This window comes from Choloepus didactylus, chromosome 4, assembly GCF_015220235.1.
Source record: "Choloepus didactylus isolate mChoDid1 chromosome 4, mChoDid1.pri, whole genome shotgun sequence".
In the NCBI taxonomy this organism is placed as follows: Eukaryota; Metazoa; Chordata; class Mammalia; order Pilosa; family Megalonychidae; genus Choloepus; species Choloepus didactylus.
Window position 1 is genome coordinate 19,040,250 of NC_051310.1, and position 23,597 is coordinate 19,063,846.

The 23,597-nt window shown below is 43.2% G+C and overlaps 1 protein-coding gene and 1 long non-coding RNA gene across 5 annotated transcripts in view; one reads left to right on the plus strand and one right to left on the minus strand.

Annotated features, from left to right (window-relative positions):
* Positions 1–18,047: 18,047 nt before the first annotated feature.
* On the minus strand, positions 18,048–21,747 carry LOC119531174. The gene is made up of 3 exons (XR_005216272.1): positions 21,507–21,747; positions 19,427–19,661; positions 18,048–18,327 (listed from the first exon to the last, which is right to left on the minus strand). It is a non-coding gene; the product is annotated as an uncharacterized LOC119531174 (long non-coding RNA).
* Positions 19,847–23,597, plus strand: part of FOXN3 (forkhead box N3) — a 387,204-nt gene continuing 383,453 nt past the window's right edge. For 2 of the 4 annotated variants that reach the window (XM_037832094.1, XM_037832093.1), the window contains exon 1: positions 21,846–22,003. The gene's annotated coding sequence lies outside the window, so the exon portion shown is untranslated. Of the gene's footprint in view, positions 20,083–20,273; positions 20,293–21,845; positions 22,004–23,597 lie in introns of those variants that run through there. The other 2 variants (XM_037832096.1, XM_037832095.1) reach the window with 2 other exon arrangements.

Below are 23,597 nucleotides of genomic sequence, written 5' to 3' on the forward strand. Positions count from 1 at the left end.
TACACCAATTTGTTCCCCTGTATTTGTAACCCTTGTAGGCATTGTGTTTACTGCTATGGCTTTGTTTTGCTTGGGTGCTGTGTTTTAATTACAAAGGACATCTAAATGAATATTGGCCCTGCTGCTTAGAAGTTCATTTGCTGCTTATTGACTTTTCAGTGTTATGAGCAAAACAACATTTATTTTCCTATCAACTTAGCTATTCATATTATGTGACTCACTTTAGGTCTTCTTTCCTAGAGCGTGTTGCTGCACCTTTTTTGGTTGTTGTTGGGTTTTTTGTTTGCTTATTTTTAAACAAAGAATCCATTCTACAAAGAAAATAGAATACAGTACCAGCTGCCATCCTTATTCATTTTAAAGGAAATAATGCCTTTTTTTCAGCAGTAACTCACTTACCCAGAGGTCATTTTTCTAATAATCTCAGCCAGGGAGAACACAGCTCAAAGAAAAAAGCATCTCAGAAGTTAAAATAAATGCCTCAGAGCTAATTCACTAAGCACATGTACTTTGCTTCCATTTTCTTAATCCCTCATTCAGAATCTGTCATCTCCCATTTTAGCCATGTCCTAATAAACCTGGTTTCCTGGTTTCTTGACCCACAAAAGATTATAAACAACTAATTTGAAAGAGATCAAGAGGCTTCTAGAAATTGACATGATGCTTGGCAATGAAAAAGAAAATAGAAAAAGAACCAGACAAGAATTCAAAAATTACAGTAACTGGGAGCCATTTTATTTTTGGTCAAGTAGTCATGCATACTGTAGTAATCTCCATGTCCCTGTTCAATATTTTCTATTTAAGAAGAGGTGGGGATATAATTTCCTTTAGGAGGCACCTGATTGCTGGGTGATGGAGGCAGTCATCCAGGAAAGAGCACAGACTTGGCAATAAAATCCATCAGGGTTCAAATCTGACTCTCTCCACTTCCTGTTGAAGCTGACCAATTATCCAACCTCTCTTAGACTGATTTTCTTTATTTATAAAATGGAGAAAATCATTAAGGATGAAACACACATAAAGAACCTACCTGAATAAAGGTGGGCTCTGGACTCCCCTAAACAGTCTGAAGTATCAAGTCTAAAGTTAGGAGCAGAGAGAAAAGAACAGAACAAAAAAGCGAAGGGTTGTGACAATGGAAAGGCAAGATAGAGGGGTAAGTTTAGGAGGTGGGCCATGAGAGGATTTTTAAAGCCACAGTACACAAGAGAAGGAAGAGGGTTTCCTGGAACCTACCTGTGGATAGGGAGGGAAAAACAAGGGGCACATATTTAAGTGAGCTATACATACTTCTCTCCACCTTCAAATCATATAAAATTTCTCACCAGATTGTAACGACATCTGCTCATTCATTTCTTTACTCAGCCTTCAACAAATACGGTGTGCCTATCAGGTGCTGTGCTAGTTGCTGGAGATAAATAGTAAAGCAACACTCATTAAATTTAAAAATTAACAATAATAAAATCCTGGAAAATATGGTAGCTCCCCACTAGCTACGGTTATTTCACTATAACACCTGTCAAATTTGAAATGACTTCACATTGGGTCAACAGTTAGTGACAACAATGGGGATCAGGGTTGATGGTGAGTTGAATTTCTTCCCCAATGTAGAGAATTAGGTGAACCAAGAGACATTTGGGAAGAGAGGCCTTGGTCTTGAGTGGGTAGTCAGCAAACAGAAGACTTCTCTGGTGCTCATCTACTGCCATTCGTCAGTGTGGCATCAGCTCTAGACTCGGTCAACAGCAGAATTCCTGCTCACTAAAAGGTTGCAGCCCCTAATTTTGAAAAGTGGTCACTTGATCTGTGGACCTAAGATGAGATCAGGCCTTCACACAGGGCTAGGTCTTGTAGTAAGTAATTTTCTACCATATCTTAATGCCAGATTGAAAAATAGCAATCATTTATAGTTGCATTGAAGGGGTCATCAGAGATGATGTTTGAAAGATGGGTTTATATGTCATAGTTACTAGAGAAGATGACATTATTTATAAGATTATTTTTGTTTAATAAAATTGTGACTGTGTGTGTTTACTATTTATACTTTAAAGTAATTATCAATAAGTTATCAATAAATTCATAATAAATTATCAATAAATTTTCAAACAAAGGGTGCTTTAATTGGGGGTAGAAAGAAAAGGGGTCAAAGTCCAAGAATGGGGCTCCAAGAGGCCAGTCACAGCTCTGCCCAAGCATAGGGAAAAAATGTTAATCTCACATTATTTTACAGTTTATTTTCTTTTTATTGATTTTAGTCTTGGCAAGCCTTGTGATTATAGTTTCAAAGACCTTGAGAATTCTCAAGGTATCATCTACTTTATTTTACTGAACCAGAAATCACAGCTCAAGGAGGTTAAGTGTTGCTTACAGTCATCTATTGTGTTGGCGACAGAGATTTTTCTGGATAAAAGCACTGGGAAAAGTCATAGCTGTTGCTTCTTTTTCAGAAAAAAACTCAAAGGCTTGAACCATATCTGGACCATGATATTTGGAATATCTTACAAAACTATAGAGAGTTTCATAAACAAGTCAGAGGTACCTCCCATAAAAGGAATTATTGAATTGGTTCTTGCCACATCGTTCTAACTGCCGTACCTAAATTAACTCTTTTACTCTAAATTTTGTGGCAGTGAATATCAGTTTCAATGTTTGCCTTTTTCTCTTTTCTCTGTGTGCCAACACAAAACATACAGGGTTGTTCCTTTGAATCCCATGGCATCCTTCTGTACCACTTTACTTTAGCAGCAGGATACTCACTTGTTTATCTAATAAAATTATGAATGTGTGTGTGCATGAGTGTGTGTAAAACCCAGTGGTCTAGAGAATTTTACTGCCTGGTTTAACAACTCAGTAAATGGGATTTTACTTTACAAGTTTTTCCTCTGTATGATGAAGAAACAACTGGACTTTTAATTTAAAGCCTTCTCTTCGAAAAGAAGGTTTCATCAGCTACAGTAAATTCTGGATAAAAATGTTTCTGCTAATTCATTTTCAGAGTCAAACAAGTTGCTTCTTTATTTGAATTCAAACTGATAGTGAAATATTTTAAAGGAATATGAAATTACCTGTGGCTTCTTTTGTTTTTCACCTTTTGGTTTTGATCATTTAAAATTCAATATTGCTCGCAGAATGTAATTATTTCTCTTTAAGCAAATATTTACCATAACTTTGAAGCTAAATATATACTATTTTAGAAGCAGAAGGTAAATGAAAATGCACTGAACCAAGTAAGAAAATCCTATATTCTAATGGGCTAGTTGACCATGATCTTCCAGGGCCTCAATTTCTCGATTTATAAAACAATTGAGTTGGACTAGACAATCTTGAATGTCTCTTCCAGTTCTAAGTTGCCATATTTCTATAAACTTAACTTGGCCAAGCAATATGAGTCATATTTAGTCCCCAGGCTTCAAATGGCATCTATATGCCAATTATTCCCAAATTTATATCTACAGCCTAATTTCTCCCCAGAACGCTAGATGTATGTACTAAGCTATCTATTTGATATATCCACCTGATGTGCATCTAGTAGGCATCTCACACTTAACCTGGCTAAAGCAGAATTCCCAATCTACCCCACCCACCCCCAAATTCACTCCCCTTTAGCTTTTCCAAATCAGTAGAATGGCTTCACCTTCCACCTAGTTGCTTAAGCCAAAATCTGAGTTATTCTTGATTTCTCCCTTTCCTTCCCCACTAACTTCCAGCCATTGGCAAGTCCTATTGACTGTTTTATCAAAAGCTATCCTGAATCATTCCATCATGTTCATCCCCAGTGCCCTTACTCGTCCCAAATCTCATCATTCCTCTCCTGGACCACTGCTTTCCATCTGTCTCTGCTTTCATTCTTGTCCCCCTGCAAACTATTCTCCACACAAAAGCTAAAGTGATCTTTTAAAAATGTAAACCAGACCCTGTGGCTCTTCTGCTTAAAGCCCTTCAGTGGCTTCTTATCACACTTAGGATACACCAAAACCCTTACTCTGGCTTATAAAGTCCTAAATGATCTGGTTTCTGTTTCTGTCTGCTACCTCTTCTCTTTCACTCACAACCTCCCCAGCTAGGTCCCAATGACTCTGGTCTTCATTCCTGTCTTTTAATGTGACAACCTTGTTCCTCACTTAGGACCCTTGCAAAAGTCCTTCCTTCTGTCTCGGTGATCATATGGGTGGTTCCTTCTTGTTACTCAATTATCATCTGAGAATCGCCTTCCCCCAAAGAATCCTTCCCTAACTATGTAAACTAAAGTAGCCACCTGATTACTCTTTATCATATCACTCTATTTGAATTATCAGTAGAACACTAATAACTACCTGATAGTTTTCTTGCTACTTATTTATTTATCATTTCCTCTCTTTCTCCAATAAAAGGCAAGTTCCATCAGACAGAGAGATTATCTTGATTACCAAAACATCCCTAGCATGAGAACAGCCCAGGCACATAGTAGAAACTCAAATATTTTTTGAATGAAGCAAATCCCTCAGAACCTCATTGAGAACCCTGGATGGTGTCAACCAAGTGGCGAATCACTGACAAGGATCACATATGTTTTTTGACCAGGCTTCTACCAATCTTTATTGGTCAATTAATGTGGTAGGACTAAAGAAGCTTCTGGTAGATAAGATTCGAATTCCACAATGATCTGGGCAAATACATGCTCCTTTTGTAGAGTGAACCTAACCAATGATTGACTCATGTAGCCCAGACTCAAAGATATTTGACAGCAAATTTATCTGTAGCTTGAGATGAAAATACCTTAACTCACTGAGTGCACAGAACAGTCAGCTTACATGTGTCCCCAGATTTGTTCTTATAAATGCACATAGTGTATCATTTTAGTTATCCTAGCTAGCCAGTTAGCTACCACAATGGATGGTGAAGATATTATGGCATGTTTACCAAATGTTGCTGTACATTGGAATTATGTGGGGATCTTTAGAAAAATGCTGACACCTGTTCTCCCATCCCCAGAGAAATAGGGAGATGTAAAAAGCTCCCCACGTGATTCTAATGTGCATAAAATTTAGGAACCACTGCCTTATGGTTAAGTGAAATCTGCTTCAGTTGGTAGTTTCTGTTGTCAACTATAGTGTATATCGCCCAATTTTCACTTCACCTCTTCTTTTTTTTCCCCCACATCTTTTTGTATTAGGGGGAGAACATGCCTTCCCAGTCTTGATGCTCTCTTTCTTATGGAGAGATTCTCCACCAGCATAGCACATGTCTGCTCCCCCCAGCTTCACTCACTCATGTGGTGGGAAGGGGCCTAACCTGACCATAATGGGGACTCGGGGAACAGGAACTGGGCATGCTGGCTCTGCCCCTGCTTCCACCTTTCTCTGGGAGTCAGCCAAGTCCACATTGCTCTTGGCCTTGTGGTGAACTGAGCAGCAGGGCTCCGCCCTCTCAAAGGAGACCTGTCACAGTGCAACTACATGCTGTCAGGTTCCAAGGTTCAGAAGGAGGAAGGCTATTTGCCCACAGATATTGCCTCTTTGTCCAACACCAGCTTTATCCATAGTATAGGTGATATTTTGGTCTTCCATATGCCTATATGCATATTCTTTGATCCCATTTCTCAACTAGTTCAGTGCCCAGGAAGGGAAGAGGGATGTTCCTGAGCCCCTGAAATAGAGGTTTAAAAATAGTGAAATGACAAAGGAAGGCAGATAGCAGAGACGAAGCTGTGAAGGTGGAGATGAATCTGTAAAGGACCTAGGTGGCCCCCAAACTGGGGAATTTGTCCCTGAATAGTCTAGAACACAATGTGAATCCATCTTAATTATAGCTATAGCAATAATTAGAGTTTTATAACAATATACTTGAAAAAAGAAATTATATATTGCCATACATTGGATTCATCATTATTGTTTATGACCTCGCAGTGTATTTTTATCCATTCATTTATTCATTCAATCATTCTTTCAGATATTTATGCCTTCCATGTGTCAGCCCCTGAGTTATGCTCTCGGGATATGGTAACTAACAAACAAGAGAGAAATAGTTTTTGTCTTCTTGGCACTTATAATAGTGCAAGGCACAGTCTGAGGTACTTGGAAAAAATTATCTCTGTTATTTATGTCAATTCTATGAAAGTGCCCATTTTACAGATGAAGAAACTTAAATACATGGATATTAAGTAAATTTAGCAAGGTTACTGAGCCTGTAACATCAGTCATTAAGGTTCATATTCTTTCTCTTGAAACATATTGTCTCCAAAGAATATTATCTTATTTCCCTTCTGTTTATCTAAGCCCTATAGATTCTTTAAAGTCCAACTGAAATCCTTCTTTCTCTGTGGAGTCTTTCTTGGCAAAACCATTGATTTGCCTCTGCTGAAGGCCTGTGGCATCCCTCATCAATTTAGCACCAAACTATACTCCATTGTATGTTTGAGGTTGTTCCATGCGGGTTTATATCACCTTCCTAAAAGCCCCGGAGGGCAAGGATGAGGTCTTAACATTTTTCTGGGTTCTTTTGTACCTAGTATAATACTGAGCATCATTACATATTTGCTGCCTGATTGGAATCTAAGTCTTGTCCATTTTTTTCTTCTAACTTCTAGATTGAGGTTGAATCAGAAAAACAAGGAGTATGTTCTGATGACTCCACAAGAATTTTTTAACCTGAGGGCCATGGGGTCCACGAGTCTCCTGAAATCGCTGCCATATTTTGTGTTCTTGCATATGGGCACCACTGCCTCAAATTCTGAAAGGAGTGTGAGAGCCACATGAGATTAAGAAACATTTGAAGAGATCTGGTTAAACTACTTATTAATGTTCTATTTCTTTTTGCTCCATGTCTTCTTTTTTTCTAGTAAATTAGAACTTAACGTTTTATCAGGCGTCACAGGTCATTTCCTCTTTGACACCCGTCCTCATGGCCTGGCAGAGAAAAATTGCCTTTTCTCATCTTGGAAAAACAACAACAATAGCAATGTTCAATCCCAATCATTCCAAGGCAATTATGAGAAGTAAGACAGGTACCACTACATTCCTGAGAGATTTTTTTAATCCACTTTTATTGTTCAGCTCTTACTAAAATGCTTATTCCCTGGGAGGAAAAAAAAATCACTGTATGATTTCTTTAGCACAAACACATCATAAAGAAAATGTGAAGTAAAAACTACATTGAGAGAATTTCAGAGATACAGTAGGAGAAGGAACTGCCAGAGCCCTCTCTCACAGCTCAGAAGGGGCAGGGTGGGGAGAGTAAGTGGCTTATATGAAGTGAGCAGAATTGAGAAGTGGGAAAGTAGGGAGGCCTAACTTCCTAAACTGGGAGCCACATGACAATAGAATGGGCCACCAATGAGCCTCAAGGTTGGGTTTTTCTGGAGACATATGTCCTAGTAAGATGGCCCAGCACTAATTTTTATAGCAATGTTAGACATGCCCATCCAAATAAATTAGCATTTCTATTTTGACATCCACAGATGCAAATCCCACCACATGATCTAGCCTCTATGACCCCCCGCTAAGAAAAACATAAAGCATATCATGGGGTTTCTACACTCCTAACTACTGAGAAGTGAGGAGCTTTTCATTTTTCACAATTTTCCTTGGAACATCAGTTGACTTGCACCTAGAATTCTATTCTCAAAATTTTAAAAATAGACTATGTAGGGTTCTTGCTTACATCAGTGGGTATGTCTAAAGGTTCTCACCCCCATCAAATTCCTATAAAAAGGAAACATTCCCCAAAGGGAATGAATTTGAGACTCTTGTTTCCTACTGTTCTAATCCTATTTCCCCATTTTGCCTAGCAGATGTTTTATTTGCCATATTTTATGTGTCCTCACATATGGTAAAGAAATGTTATCATGTTTAAGGCAGTGGCTACCTTTTGAACCCCAGTACTGGCTGGTTTCCCCTCTCTGCCTTCCTCATCAGTCCTATGACGGGACATTGATTACTTCCCTGAAGCCCTGTAGGGAGGATCAAGGATAGGGATGGTTTCTGAAGCCTAGCTCCAAACCTCAGCCCTCTGCCTATATCTCTCTTCCATAGTGTTGTTCAAAGATTAGCCCTTGTTCAGAAGCTGACCCACAGATCTGATCACTGGAATCTTGTGTTGCTTCCCTATCCTGCTAAATTACCTCTAGGAAAAGGTCCTCAAACTCAGCCAGGGGCTAGAGACCCTTTAACCACCAATGGACTTTCTTAATTCTGACTGCTTGGCTGTATCTCTGCGTTCCTGTTACTCTGCTCTATGCACACCTGTTGGGCCCTGAACAACCTGCTGGGTTCAGGCTGTCTGGGTTGGCTCCACTCTGATCCACTTCTGAGTCCTGATGTCTCTCAACCTTCTCTGTCCTGCTACAGCTACTAGATACAAAGTAAGCCACATTCAAGAGTATTCTCCAAACTCTCTTGCCTAACAAGAATGTTCTAGAACCTAAAGATTGAAGTAGGGTTAACGTCACATGCATGGGTGGGAGATACAGCATACGGTTTCTGCAGTGAGGAGAGGAGAGCTCCAGAAACCAGGGGAAGGGAGAGCTGTCAGGGAATACTAAATGAATCTTTCCTGAAAAATAATCGTAAGAAAAATTAATAAAGAGATTGCTCCTAGCTTAACTCTCCTCTTTTCTTTCTCTTCTGGTGATTCCCAGGCTCAACTCCTGGAAATTCTGGTTCACTGTTTGGGGTGGGACCCAGGTGATTCTGATGTGGGTGGTCCAGGTGCTGCACCCCAAGAAACACGGCTGCGGAGGATGCAGCAACCAAAGGCCCAGGGCACACGGCGTTGGGGTGGAATTTATGTTTTGTCTGGAAAAGGATCCAGTGGGATCCCAGGAGGCAGAGTCATCATCGGAACCACATCTCAGTAGGACAGCCCCAGAACTCTCTCTGTCCTGGGCTCCTGCAGCCTTTCCAAGCAGGTATTGGTCAGGGACGGTGCCTGATGGAGGCGACAAGCTGAGGAAGGCAGATTCCTCCCACTGCGTGGAGGAGTCTCAGGCTTCATGGGCCTCCTGACTCCTGGAAGGGCACGAAAACACCTGTTTGAAAGAATGGGTTGTCACACTTGTGCTGGAGGTGATTTGATTTGGCTTTAAAGATCACCAACTTCCAAGGCCCAAGAGCACTTTTCCAAAACATTTACTCAACCTCATGTTGGGGCACCAGGGCAGTGGGAGCCCTGCTTTCCCGGCCCCCAGCCCAGAGGCTCAAGCCCACCCCAGTTGTCTCGAATAACGCATATCTTCTCAGCAGCAACACGTTTTCACATAAATCTTTTTTTCAAAAAGATATTTTAATTTATAAAAGCAATATATAGGCATTGTAAAAACTCAAACAAAAAATGAATTTACTGAACTTTTTAATGAAGGCACAAAAGATATTCAATTACTCATGTGCTGGTCTTGTGTTATGGAGGAAAATAAAGATGCATAAGAAAAAGACCCCACCTTTAAGGAGCTATTATTGGGTAAAATAAATGTCAGGTGTGTACGCATAGAATACAAAGCAGGATCTGATATGTCATATGAACAGCAAAAACAGTAAACACTTGGACAGTGTTTTTCCAGGTGTGCTCTGTGGGTACATCTATATTAGGCTCAATGGAGGGTTTATTAAAAATGCTCATCCCTAGGCCCAACCCCAGACCTACCGAATCAGATTCTCTGGAAGCAAGGCCTTGGGGAACTGTGTGTTTTAAAAGCACTCTGGATGAATCTTTGCACGGAAATGTTGAGAACCACAGGCTGGGAGTTCAGAAAAGAGAAAATGGTCCCTTGATGAAATGTCAGAATTGTCTCTCTGGCAGTGAGGTTTGAGAGATTCCCTGAAGGAGGCTCTTGGGACATCACTCAGGAACAACACTGTGGAATTTGTCACATTGTAATATCACTTCCTTTCCTTTGTGCATCTTTCCCAGGGTTTTAGGAGCTTCTCAAGGGCAGGGATCTTCTTTTCTTTGCTGGAGTCATGTTGGTCCATTGTAGGCATTCAATAAATGTTGGTTGAACAAATGAGTAATCATGTAGGATCTAAACAAACAGGGATAAGGGCTTACAGGACAGGATTCTGGGAGGAGGAAAGGCATAGACAAAATATCCGAGATTGGAAAATCAAGGTCAAGAGTTAAGTGTGATCAAGGAGGAAGGTTAGTTTAGTTGAGTAAGTGGAGATATGCTGGACTGCAAAGCCATGTGAGAGGTGATGGGGTCCTGGATGGCTGGGGGATGTGAACTGCATCCTATGGATGATGGGGAGTCACCAAAGATGAGGAACCAGAGAGTGATGGGATCAAAGTGTTGTCTTAGCACAATTGATTACGTGACCATGGACAGCTTGCCCAAGAGTACAAAGTGGGTGGAGGTGGGCAGCCACGTCCACACCCTCAGAGGAGCCAGGGAGGGACTTGGTCACTATCAGAGGCAGGACTTGTGAGATCCCATAACTGTCTCTTCCATTCAAGCATCCAAATCATCCAGTGTCCTTTGCTTGACTCCCTGAGAAATCTTGGTTCATTTTCTAGGTCTTGTCTGCTTTGACTCCCAGGTCTGACCGAGCTTGTCTTCCTTGGCTGCCCAAGCAGCACATCTCATCTGGTGTGTGGACAACTGGGCAGCAGAGTGGCAGATTCATTGGGGGTGGGAGTAGTGGTCAAGAGATGATGGGGCTGGTCTAAGGCAGAGGCTGTGGGATGGAGAGGAGGGGCCAGATTTAAGAATCATTTCTGAGGCAGAATCTCAGATTTGGTGAATGAATGTGGAGATGGAGGGAGGGACTTGATAAGGACAAGTTTGAGGTTTTTGGACAAGTGACTATAGGAATTTAAGAGGGAGCTTGGAATTGAATGATAAAGAGTTCAGACTGGAACACGTTGAAGTCAAGGTTGCAAAAAAATATCCAGGTGGAGGGCTCCTGAGGCTCCCTGGAGACAGGGATTTAGAACTTCGGAGAGAGGTGGGTGCTGGTTATCAGTGATTATCGGAAGGCATGGAAATGGACATGATCATCCAGAGGGAGCACGCAGCAATGAAAAAGGAAACAGCCCGTGATAGAACACCAGCATTAGGAGGCAGGCAGAGGAGGGGGAGCCAGTGAGAGAAACTGAGAAGGCAGAGTGGGAGGATGGGAAGGGTAGAAGGAACACCAGAAGAAAGCAGAACTCAAGAGAGGCTACAGTTTCAAGAAAATGACAATGACAGTGTTTTATGGCACCGGTGCATTAGGGGGGTGGGGATTTAAGAGGAAGCCAGATTGAGGAAGACCTGGGAGGTAAGGAGGTGGAAACCACAGGCCCTACTCTTTCAAGCAGTGTGGAGGGATTATCAACATCCTCACCCTATAAGACTCCCTGGACAAATGAACACAAAGGAATTCAAAATGAAAGGCAAAAGGGGAAGCGTTTCATTGAGACCTTCTACTCCAATTTTTTAAAATCTACCCTGTTTTCATTTAAGATCTTGAACATTCATTCCTGGGTTTGAGTTCATGGCTGCTAAAAGCAGTGTAATTGAAAGAATTAATTATATTTTTGATTTCTTGTTTGTGAAGAAATTGTTCCACTTTTATGTTTAACTTGATGGGAGAATAAAATGAAAAACCTGTATTCCTGGTATTAATGAATGGAAGATCATATTTTCTCAATCTTTTAATGAATCAGTCCTTTGCTCTTTGAGACCAGATGATCCATTTCACATTGCAAGTATCTTATTGTGAAGTTCAATGTCATCAAGAAGAATCAATGAATGAATTATAAGTATTTACCACAGTGCAATATCTACAAGATGAAGAGAGGAGGCTGAATAAAGATGAACTGAATATTGAAGCTGTTTCTTCTAACACGCACATGCTGCACATACACACACATACAAACAACAAAGTGGTGTTTTCTCTGTAACTATGGAAGGCTTTTGCAAAAACTCCGGTGTATTACATTGTTCAATATCATTGAAAAGACTCTACCCTGCCTGTGGTATTGGAAATATGGATGCAGCACATGCCGCATTTTACCCATGCTGGAAGGTGTCTGAAATTAAATTTGGTTACATTTCTGGTTGATTCACTCAGCACCACTAGCCAAGGTAACTAGTTAAATTCCCAAATGGGAACAGTTGGCTTATTCCATTACTGTAGGTGGCCCCAAACTTAAGTGCATGCCGTGATCACAAGAGAAGCCTGGTGAGAGAGAAGGGGGTCACTGCAAAACTCCACTGCTAGGAAAACAGTGAATGGTTGAAGCAACTGCTATCCAAGATGGGGGCCATTGGACAGGGCACGTGTGTCAGTCAACAGAAGCAGATTCTGGCAGATCTATGGAGAAAAGGCATTTATTTACAGGATGGTGGGTGGCTCACAGGAATCCCCAGGAGGGCTGGAAGACCAGTTCTGAGTTGATGCACACCGGATGAAGACCCAAGCTGATGCTGCAGAGCCAGTCTGTTGATGACACCCCTGTGCTACTCTCTGCTATGGAAGTTACTGTCACACCCGTGGCCATTGGATCCTGCAATATCCCACTCCTGTGTAGCACGAGCTGCTGGTGGAGCCTGGGTTATGCCTCGTCCCTCCCCAACTTCAAAAAAAGGCCGGAAAGGTGGGGGGTGTTGTGGCTTTGCCTCCTGGGGTTGGGTTTTCCCCATGGACAGGAAGAGGGGTCACATCCTGGGTGACTAAAAACAGTGACAAATGCCATTCTAGCTCTCAAGAACCGGGACTATGTCACATCCTTCTTTAGGGGCCCAGAGCTCAGCACAATGCCCTGCCCAGAGTAGATGCCCATAAAAGTTTTGATTTTGATACTCAGCCAACATATGTTTAAGAGTTATGCCCCGTAGATTACTCATTGCCTAGAGAGCTGAGCAACTGGACAACACATAGTCTTTCATTTTTAAAGCTGTGGCTCTTTTCTGAACCCATTCTAATGTGGCCATATTATACTCACATCTTTTGATGAGATCTCTGTCAAGGCCATTAATGATACTCACCATCTACTCAGTGAAAATCTCCTTCTGAGCTCTGTGAGTACCTCATGATTTGCATGTTGTAAAGAAATGAGGCAATAAAAGTATTTAAACCCTCTGATCTCTATTGAGTTAGAGGGAGAAAAGATCAGCATTTTAAGACACATCTCAAAAACTGTACTTGGGGAAGAAAAGGGTATAATCTGTGGTATTATTTGACAAGATTGCTCTTCCTGTCACTGCCCACCAAAAGGGAAAAGTGTTGAGCTGATTGACTGGCAAGCCATCCATTTTCTGTGAAAAAAAGGAAAGCACTGGGGGCTTAAATGGTAAAGTTATCAAATATCTTACATCCAAACAGCTACCTATAAAATGACTTCCACACAGGCAACAGTAATGTTTGCTATTTTAACGTACAATATGGTGCCTTGCAGACACTGGAAACTCAATTTCTCTTGGTGGTGATAACAGCTAGAGATAATGTAAACTGCCTTATATTTGGGTAACAAAAGGCTTGACATTTTTGGACCCTAAGGAGGTATTTTAATACAGTACACTGAAACTATAGGTAAATTATTAGACCCACTATGTAGTTGTTGCTGATTTTGATGCTTTTTCCATAAGATTATTGTTATTGGCAGATGAGCGTCTGTTGCACAGACAGAACAGAGAGTTCCCATGTTTCATTCTCCCAGTTTCCTATAATGTTAATGCCTTAACCGTGATACATTTATCAAAACTAGGAATTAACATTGGTACAAGTTAACATTGGTAAACTACACACTTCCTTTGGCTTTCCCAGCTGTTTCTTCTCATTGAGAGACTTAAGCACCCATTTGGGCTGGAGGCCAACACAACCTTAGTACTTCATTTATTCAGACTGTAGCACAGAAAGACTATAAAATCTACCATTTATTAAACATTTCCTGTGCACCAAACATGGGGCCAAATATTTTGCAGCATGAGCTAATTTCATCCTTCCCAGAATCAAGAGGGAGGACTCTGTCATATCCACTTTGGAGTTAGGACCGCAGGGCTTAGGGTACCGGGCAGTGGTCTGAGGGCCGTGCAGCCGGGAGTGGCCGAACTGAGTTGTGACCCCACAGCTCACAAACTTGACTACAAAGTACAGATCCAAGGACTTTCATCACAGGCTGGCCCAGGACACACCTTCTGAAGCTCCTCTGGATCAACTGCGGTGGGTGACCCCGAGGTGGGAGGTTTTCCTGTCATTGTGAAGTGACACCCTAAATGCAACGGGTTTTTCTGTGATCTGTGGAATCAGTTGCAATACTGATACCTCCAGCCTGCACACTCTTCCAGGAAGTTCTCAGTCCTCCCCAGCCGTGGGGACGCCCTCCTTCCTGCGCTGGGGTGGGTGGGGGGCTCCCCCTCTGCTGGCCCGCTCTCCAGCCCTCTGAGCAGCTGGGAGGAATCGGGCACCAGCGGCCTGTGCACCTTTCGCTTTTCTTTCCTGAGTGTTTTAAGGCTTAATTAACACACATAAAGTGATCTGAAATGCTGGGATGAAAAGAGCTGGGGAACTGCAGTGTCCTGATGATTACCTAAGGCCAGAGAACTCAAACAGGGAGGCTGGGGGGAGACAAAGGGGCTGGGAGAGGCACCCCGAGGGCTGGGGTTCCTGCGCTGCAGCCGGCTGGGTGGCTTTGGGCCAGATCCCCACGGCGTTCTGCCTGGAGCTTTCCTCTCAAGATCAAGATCCCACCTCCGAGCAGGGCTCAGCCCCAGCAAAAAGAATTCCTAAATGGCTTGAACCAGTGCTAAGGAACAGATCCCAAGACACAGACCATGTCCAACTTGGTAACTGACCCTGTAGTGAAAAGGATGGGGCGTCATTCACGTGCTATTGTCAAAACTGGGCTGTCTGCAAATTACTGGTTTTTGTCAGTGGAGGAATAGATGTGATAAATATCACGGATATGAATGAATGAGAGTGAGCTTTCTTCACTCCTTTTGACAGGCACCAATGCACCGTGGTAATAGTGCTGTCACCTGTGGGAGGCAATGACTCCCTTATAAAAGGAGGGTAAAAGTAAGGAAGTCCACGTCACATGGTATTCCACTGTAGCTTAGGTCTGTTAGTCAAAGGGTAAAAGATTATTGTTTTCTTGGATGATGTTAAGTCTTGTGACTTCACAGGGTGGGGACAGATGGCATGCAATTGCAGTTTGAAGCCTACAAAGAAGCAGGTGGGAAATCTTTCTTTCACTTTAATTTGACGTCACCTGTATCTAGAAAGTCGGAGAATATCGCCACGTCTTCCAGGGGTCTCTTCAGCACAGTGAGAATTTCTGTGAGTCTCTGTGTATATAAAAACAGTGGTTACTCTATTCTAAACTGTTTATGATAAAGAAGGGGAAAAGGTTTGTTTGGATAACCCAAAGTTTATATTAGGCTCTCATCATGTTTTTTCTGTCCTGCTTGAGCTAATAGATAGGTGGTTACCCATCTCCTGAACCCACAAACCGTGCAGTTTGGCATCCAGGGAGGAAGGAGGCCACTTCCCTCGGCTGCAGATAGAGAATTCCAGAGGACTCCAATCAGCCCGACTTGGGCTGAAGTGCTCACCCTGGACCAAGCCTATGGGTCATGCTATCATGATGTTTGTTCCATTCTGACATCAGAACTGCCACGTGGGATAAGAAATCCCCCAGAGGAGAAGGGAATTAGAGCCAGGCAGCCACCCCAGTCGCATCTATGAGTAGTTAAAAAGGCCAGGAGACCTGTTGTCCCCAGGATTGCAGTGGGGGATGATGGGTGTGTGTATGGGGGTGAGGGGACCCAGAGCAGTCATCCACGTGGTGGTTTTCTGGACATTGTAATTCTGCCTCATTCCTCCTTTGGTTGTGGGTGCCATCTATGTCACCCATGGCTCACTCAAGGGGGATCTGAGGCCAACAGTGATGGCTTCCTGCAAGTCTGCAAGGGTTCTTGTCTGAACTGGTATAGTAAGAGGCCCCATAAGTTCCCTGTCTTGCTCCCTTCTAATTTGTCCTCCATACTATTCCTAGAATGGTCCTTGTAAAAGACAGAGTTAACTCTCAATACCTTCTGTTCCGGTTTGCTAATTCTGCCAGAAGGCCAAATACCAGAAATGGATTGGCTTTAATAAAGGGGGTTTATTTGGTTACACAGTTACGGTCTTAAGGCCATAAAGTGTCCAAGGTAAGGCATCGACAATAGGGTACCTTCACTGGAGAAAGGCCATTGGCATCCAGAAAACTTGTTAGCTGGGAAGGCACGTGGCTGGCATCTGCTTGCTCCCAGGTTGTGTTTCAAAATGGTGCTCTCCAAAATGCCTCTGTGTCAGCTTCTCAGGGCAAACTCTGGGCTAGCACCTCCAAAGCATCAGCAAAACTCTGCTTTCAACGGCTGTCTTCAAAATGTCTCTGTAAGTTGCAGCAGCAAGCTCCGTCTGTCTGAGCTCTTATGTAGGGCTCTGGTAAACTAATTAAGGCCCAGGCTGAATGGGTGGGGCCACACCTAGATGGACACTATCGAATCAATGTTATCACCTACAGTTGGGTGGGTCACACCTCCTTGGAAACAACCTAATCCAAAGGTTCCAACTTAATCAATACTAATACATCTGCCCCCACAAGATTGCATCAAAGAACATGGCTTTTTCTGAGGGACATAATATACACAAACCAGTATACCTTCTTATGTACTAACTCTATTTTTCCATTTGAAAAAAATTTTATTGAACACCCACTATGTGCCAGACACTGTTTTCATGGTCTTGGAAGTTATTACCAAACAAAACAAAGATTCCCGGTCTTGTGCAGGGAGATAGATAATGAATAATAAACCTTAATAAATAAGTAAATTATTAATGTGTTAGTAGGTGATAAGTGCAAGAGAAAAAGGAAAAAGGAAAGCAGGATCAGGAGGATCAAGAAGGGGATTGGGACATTTGAACAAAGGCTTAAAGAAGATAAAGGGGTTCGCCAGGAGGGCAAACATGATAAAGTGCAAACCTCGGTGGACTCTGGCCCCTGCCTGTTCCTCCAGCAGGACCTACAAGCACTTGCTCGTTAGCCATGCTGCTTTCCCTGCAGTCCTCTGACCTGCCTCTCTCTTTGACCCCCCTGGGTTCCTCCCTACCCGTGTTTATCTGTTGACCCCTGGAGGGGACCTGGAGGACTCAGATCACGTTTCCCAGCTCCCATCACGGCTGCCAGCATGGTGACTAGTTGAACCTCTTTTGGTGTCAAGCAGACCTGGATTTGAGCCGTGATTCTGCCTCTTGACATCCATGCAACTCTGGGCAAGTTTGTGCATCTGAAAATGGGAATAAAAATCGCATTCTCCTTACAAGGTTAAGAGAATTGAAACGAGAAAAGGCAGGTAAAATGATTAGGACGGTGCTTGGCTCCAAGTAAAGTCTCGGCCACCCTTTGCTGCCATTATTACAGAGCTTCCTCTCCCCCTTCCTCTCCTCTAGGCTTCTCTCTGTCCTCCTGGGGAGTCCATGTCAACAACCCCAGGCCAGCCCTTCCCTTCACCCCCCAAGGCCATCCTGGCTGGCTGAAGAAAGCAAGCTCCAAACATCCTGCCTGGGCAGCCTTCGCCTGGACCCTGCCTTCCTCCGTTCCCACCGCCTTGTGCCTGCCCTGTCCCCCAGGTCCCCAGCTCCCAGGCTCCATCCCTTGGTGGGCTTCCCTGGGTATCTGCACACACGGCCCTTACCCCCATTGCATCTTCCTTGCCCCAACCACATTCTGGCTTTGGATTCAGGTTTTATTCTGGTGACCCAGAGCTGCTTGATCAGTTGCTTAGATGGTTCTTGATGTCCTGTCTGTTAAACTCACTGTTCTAGCTCTCTCCAAGGGAGCCCCTGGGGCTGCTGGATGAGGCCTAGCCTCTGATTGGAAGGGTAGCACAGGCGTTTCTGCATCAGGGAAACAAAAAACACTACAAGTGCTTACTACAAAAGGAATTTTAAAAATAGACTATTTTTATAACAGTTTTAAATTTACAGAAAAACTGAGCAGATAGCACAGAGAGTTCCCATATGCCTCTGATACCGTTGCTCCTGTTATTAACATCTTATATTAGTGTGATATATTTGTTACAAATAATGAACCAATATGATACCTTATCGTTAACTAAAATCCAGACTTTATTCAGACTTCCTTAGTTTTTACCTAATGCCCTTTTCTGTCCCAGGATCCCATCCAGGAGCCCACATTACATTTACTTGTCATGTCTCCATAAGCTCCTTGTGGCTGTGACAATATCTCTGATTCTCCTTGTTTTTGATGACCTTGGCAGTGTTGAGGAGTCCTGGTCTGGTATTTTGCAGACTGCCCCTTCCCTGGAGTTTGGTGATGTACACAGAAGGAATTCAATACAGGAGATTGGTTACAGTGGGGATGCAGGATCTGAGAGACAAACAAGAGAAGGTGAAGTTTTGCAGGATGAATCCCAGCAGAAAGCCAGATTGCATCCCTAAGCTGGAGAGTTAACAGGAAGAGGCAGTGTTATCTGAGCAGGTGTCATGGCACAGAAGACTCAGCCAGATGCAGCCTCCACTCAGATGCCTTCAGAAGCAAGAGGGAGGTGAAGAAATACTGCAGCCTCTCCCTTCCTCCCACCTTCCCAATTCCCTCCAGTGCCTCTCCATTGACCCACCCAGCCGTTAGCCCACGGAGTGAGAAGCCTGCAGGAGTCAGCTCCCTGAAGTGCAGTGCAGGGAAGGGCAGAGAAAGGCTCTGAAGCCCAGGATGGGGACAGGTGGCATTTGAACACAGAACACTCACCATGCCATGATTTCACTGTAGCACTTACACCACTGCTCTGCACTTGTTTGCTTGTCCATGGGCTCCATGTGACAAGCAGTTCTTGGAGGGCATGCTTATATGTTGAATTATGTCCCCAGAGAGAGATGCTCAAGTCCTAATCCCAGGCCTGTGAATGAGACCTTATTTGGAAATAGGGTCTTTGAACATGTGATTCGTTAAGTTGAAGCCAAACTGAAGTTAGGTGGCCCTTATCCAAATTGACTGGTGTCCTTATTTATAAAAAGAGAAAAATTAGGGCACAGACAGACTTTTGCAGTCGAGAAGGCCATGGGAAGATGGGGAGGCAGAGTGCAGCGATGCACCCACAAGCCAAGGAAGCCACGGATTACCAGCAAACACCAGAAGTTAGAAGAGGCAAGGAAGGAATTTTACCCTATGAGTTTCAGAGGCAGCATGGCCTTGCTGACACCTTGATTTCAGACTTCTAGACTCCAGAACTATGAGACAATAAATTTCTGTTGTTTTAAGCCTCCCAGTTTGTGTTACTCTGTTATGGCAGTCCTAGGAAACTAAGACAGAGGCATTATTTCTTTTTTATACCCAGAGCCTGGAACAGTGTCTGTCTGGCTCCTATTAGGCTTTCAATGTTTGGTGTATACGCCATTGAAGGAATAATGAACAACGGTTTATTTGGACCAGTACCTCTTCTGCTATTCTCTAGCTTTGAGGAATTGCTTACCACCAGAATTTCTTTTCAGCTTCTCCTCATCTCCAATTGGTGACTCTGAGCCTAGTGTTTGCAACATGTTATGGCCACATGGATGATGCGACTCTAAAGTAATTAGACCAGTTTTCAGCAAAGGGATCAAATTAAGTCATCCAAGTAAGTTTTGTTTTAATACTTCCAAGTAATTCCCCAGAAAGGTAGCCACATCTTTGGATGCTGATGCCATGTCTAACCTATTCCTTATGAGCTGTAAAAAATGAAACAAAACAAAACAAAAAACAAAGAAACTTTTGAGAATATAAAATATTTTTTTTTCTTTTAAAAGTCACCCAGCACTTCACCTGGCTGGTATTTAAGTGGGTTGAGACAGATCAGAGAAGCTACATTTCCTTTTGGCAGAGAGGAGGAGGAAGTGGACTGCCACAAACAGAACTGACTAGTGACTTTCTCGTGGGTGCAGGAGGGCTGAGAAATGATGCCCCAGTGGCCTGCTGATGCCCCTGTTGTCATCAGGCCCAGGCAGAGCACCGTGGGGCTCACCAGAAGGCTGCCTCAGATCGGAAATGCCTCGAGGTTCCAGGGTTGTCAAGCCCTTCAGTGCTGGGACAGCAGGTAGAAAACCAAGTTCCAGTTGAAGAAAGCCTCACTCCTGCAGTGTGTAAAGTGAGGTCAGTTCTCAGTCTCTGATGAAGAGCCAAAAGGTACATGGGTGACAGAGCATTACTCGGTGACAGAAGTTTAAGCTTTCTCTCTGCCAGGATGACCCGATAGCCACAGGGTAGAGACGGCCAGTGTGGCCATCTTTCTCATTTAGCAGCAATGAAAATATTTTCAACCAGCCACGCATTTCCATCAGGTCAGTCACTGCTCTGATACAGGTAAGAAATGGTGACTAAAGCAAATGACCTATGCTTAGTTTTGGATACCTCCCTTCCACAGAGAGCTGGGAGGCCAGGTGGTGCACCTGGAAGAACCGAGGCCAGCTGGAAGCTTCGGAGACTAAGGTTGGAGTTCCAGCTCCTCAGCTTACCAGCTGCGTGGTTTGGGGGCAAATCACTTAACCTTTCAGAAGCTCCACGTTCTCATTTGAAAATCGGGGATTATAATATGCGTCTTCTCACTGAAGCGTGGAAAAGATGAGAAAAGTATGTTGAGAGTAATTTGAAGACCAACAAGTTTAACATATTATCAACTAGTTATTTGCGTGGACATAAGGCAGCAGAAACGGTGCCTTTGATGTTTAATTAATACTAAAAATCCTCCATAAAATTTATTTAGCTATAATTGGAAAGGGAGGAGGGCCATAGTACTTTTCAAAGGGACCTTTTCTGCTCCAAAAATAGCACTTAGAAAGCACATATTTGATTTTCCTTTTGGTGTCAAACCACAGCGCCATTGTTATTAGCAGTTTTACAGAATTGTGACCTTCAAACTTGCTGATATCAAAGATTGAAAGAAAGCTCCCAGTTCAGGAGCTTTTCAAATGAAAGCACTTTTATTTGGAATGGAATTGTCCTCTTAAATGAGTACTTGCAAGTTTGGAACTTGGCTCCCAGGTGGGCTGCAGGGGCTGAAGAAGTCTAGAGGTGGCTGAGAGCCCATTTGAGGGGATAGGAGGGCAGTCTCTTATAGGGGTTCATAAAACACCATTTCCCTGGTTATAAAACAGAAACCTAGAACCTACGTTTTTCTTAATCGCGCATGAACTGGTTTGTGTATAGATCTAGGAACATAATTTACTCTCAGTTTACTGAATTTGTAAATTTTTGCATTTGTTTTAATTTTTAATTAAGTCTTTTCCGTGAGGCGCACCATATGCCACCATTAATTCTTTCTCGTTGGTTTCTTAGGAGATACATGAGAGCATTTTTTGATGCCACTTTTTAGGTCTTTTGAAAATCAAATGACTGGGGTTTAGCCATATGAGGCTTTGCTATTTAAAACAGTATATTTACAAAGTAAGAGAAAGCAAAATGCAAAAGGACCTATTAGGCGAGAAAACAATCAATCAAGTTGTTAACCTTTTTTTTTTTGGACTTTTTTGCGATATATATTTGAAATCCATCTTTATCGACACCGTACTCTTTCTTACCTTCTGTGAAAGTACAATATCAACCAGCGTACCGTGCAAATCTAGATATTCCAGTTACTGCCCTATCTGTTACCCTGGGCTGCGGAGAATATCTGCCTCCTGAGAGTTCAGTTGTAAGCCAATGTTTTCCCTTTAACATCTCAGGCCAGGATTGCACAGTTCGTCCGCATACACCCAGGCCGCTCTTGAAAGGGGCTGCCGCGTTGTTCGGTTTTCGGGGGGATCCACGGTGCTCACGAGCTGCCCGCCTGCGGTACGTGCGGGCTGCAGACCCGGCCGCGGCGCGCGCTAGGACCCAGCAGGGCTCCGGGCCCGGGTGGGAGCCGCGCCGCCGACCCCGGGCGGGCGCCGGGCGCTGGAGCCGGGGTTCCGGCCGCGATCGGCTGCAGCTCGGCCGGGAGACGGCGCGACCCGGCGGCGGGGCCTCCCGCGAGTCCAGCGCCGCCGCAGCCCCCCAATGTGGCCGCGAGAAGCAGCGGGGGGGCAGGCGATCGAAGGTAACGAAAATGGGGCTCGTTTCCTGCCTCCTAACCTCCTGCTCTGGTTCAGCATTGTCATGAGAAGCCCTCCCTGCTCAGGCTGCTGCATTTGGGGGCACCCTGCGATTTTTTTTTTAAGGTGTCTGCCCCCCATATTTCCACCTGGTTTTCAGATTGATTTATAGTCTGCAGCCCAAATGGGAAAGATCCAGGAATGGCAAGTTGCTTATTTTCATTAGTTTTTTCTCAAAAGTAAGTTCATTAAAAAAAAAAGTTTCTCTGGAATTTGTGGATAGTCGTTTTTTAAAAGAGATATATTTTAAACAGCAGATAAATGGCTATTTAAAAAAAAATTGTCAATTAATTGATGTAATTCCGTTAATTACTTTTCTGGAAGCCCACTTTTGTGGGCAACCGAGGCGTTACTGTTATTTTCAAGGAACTAAGGTGTTAAATGTGGAGTTTGGCTGGGGCAGACTTTACAGCATTAACGTTGCAACGGCTTTGCTATCAATTGCAAACAGAGTGTCAAATCTGTGGGCAGTTTAAACCTCTTTTCAAATACTGTAACTGGTTATCCTGATATGACACACGGATGAGAGTTTCCGTTGAGGGCTGTAAAAATATTTCTGTTTTCGGAGAAACATTGTTTTGAGGAGAAGACCGTGATCACTGCTTTTAGAGGCTGAGGAGACTATTTTTCATGTTTTGTTTATACTCCAGGGATGACATTTGGGGAAGGAAAAGGAGGTCTCTCTGGGCAGCTTTTAATTGTGGGGTTATTAATTTATTTAATATATTAGTTTCAATTGGCTGGGCTCAGGGAGCCCTCCGTGACAGGCTGTGCTTAAGGTGACACATTTGCTAGCAGTTGGGACACATGATTGCAAATGTAAGATGTGCCTCATTCGAAAGGGCTGGGCTGCCGGAACCCTCATGTGGTAGGCAGGGTGCGATCGGTTCATTGAGGAAAAAGGGAATTGTTTTCCTTAGCTAAGGAAGACATCCTGTGATATTCCTTTTGTTCCCTGGTTTTCATTGATCGTCAGCTCTGCCTTGGAGACGAGAGGGGCTCCCATTTGGGGTGCAGAGCTTGAGACTGCACAAATGAATGGATCTCCACTTTTACTCTCACACTGATTGCCCAGTTAGATAGATTGAGACTTATGGAAACAGTCACCTCAAATCTTGTATAACCGTGCCATAATTTCAGATCAACCTTATTATGCACAGATTTCTGCAAGATTGATTTTTAATTCAGGTGCGGTTTTGCTTCATATACCTTTATGTTTCTGTCCAGATAATGTAAGCCATATTGATGGCAAATTTCTTTGCAGACATCAGCTACTTACTGGCTTACATTTATAGACATATTGCTTTACAATACATTGCCAATTATATCTCATCATAAGTTGTTGAATGCGAAGTTGTTCAACTTGGAATGATTTTTCCTAATCATTTTTGATCTATTTGAATAGCACCATCAGCAGATGGATGCTTAACTATCATTACCCTGATAATTTAAGTGGCTTGTGCAATAGCATGTTTCACACACTAAATTTAAGTCTCTGACAGTGAAAGAAAAAAGACAATGAAGAGCAAACAATCAAAA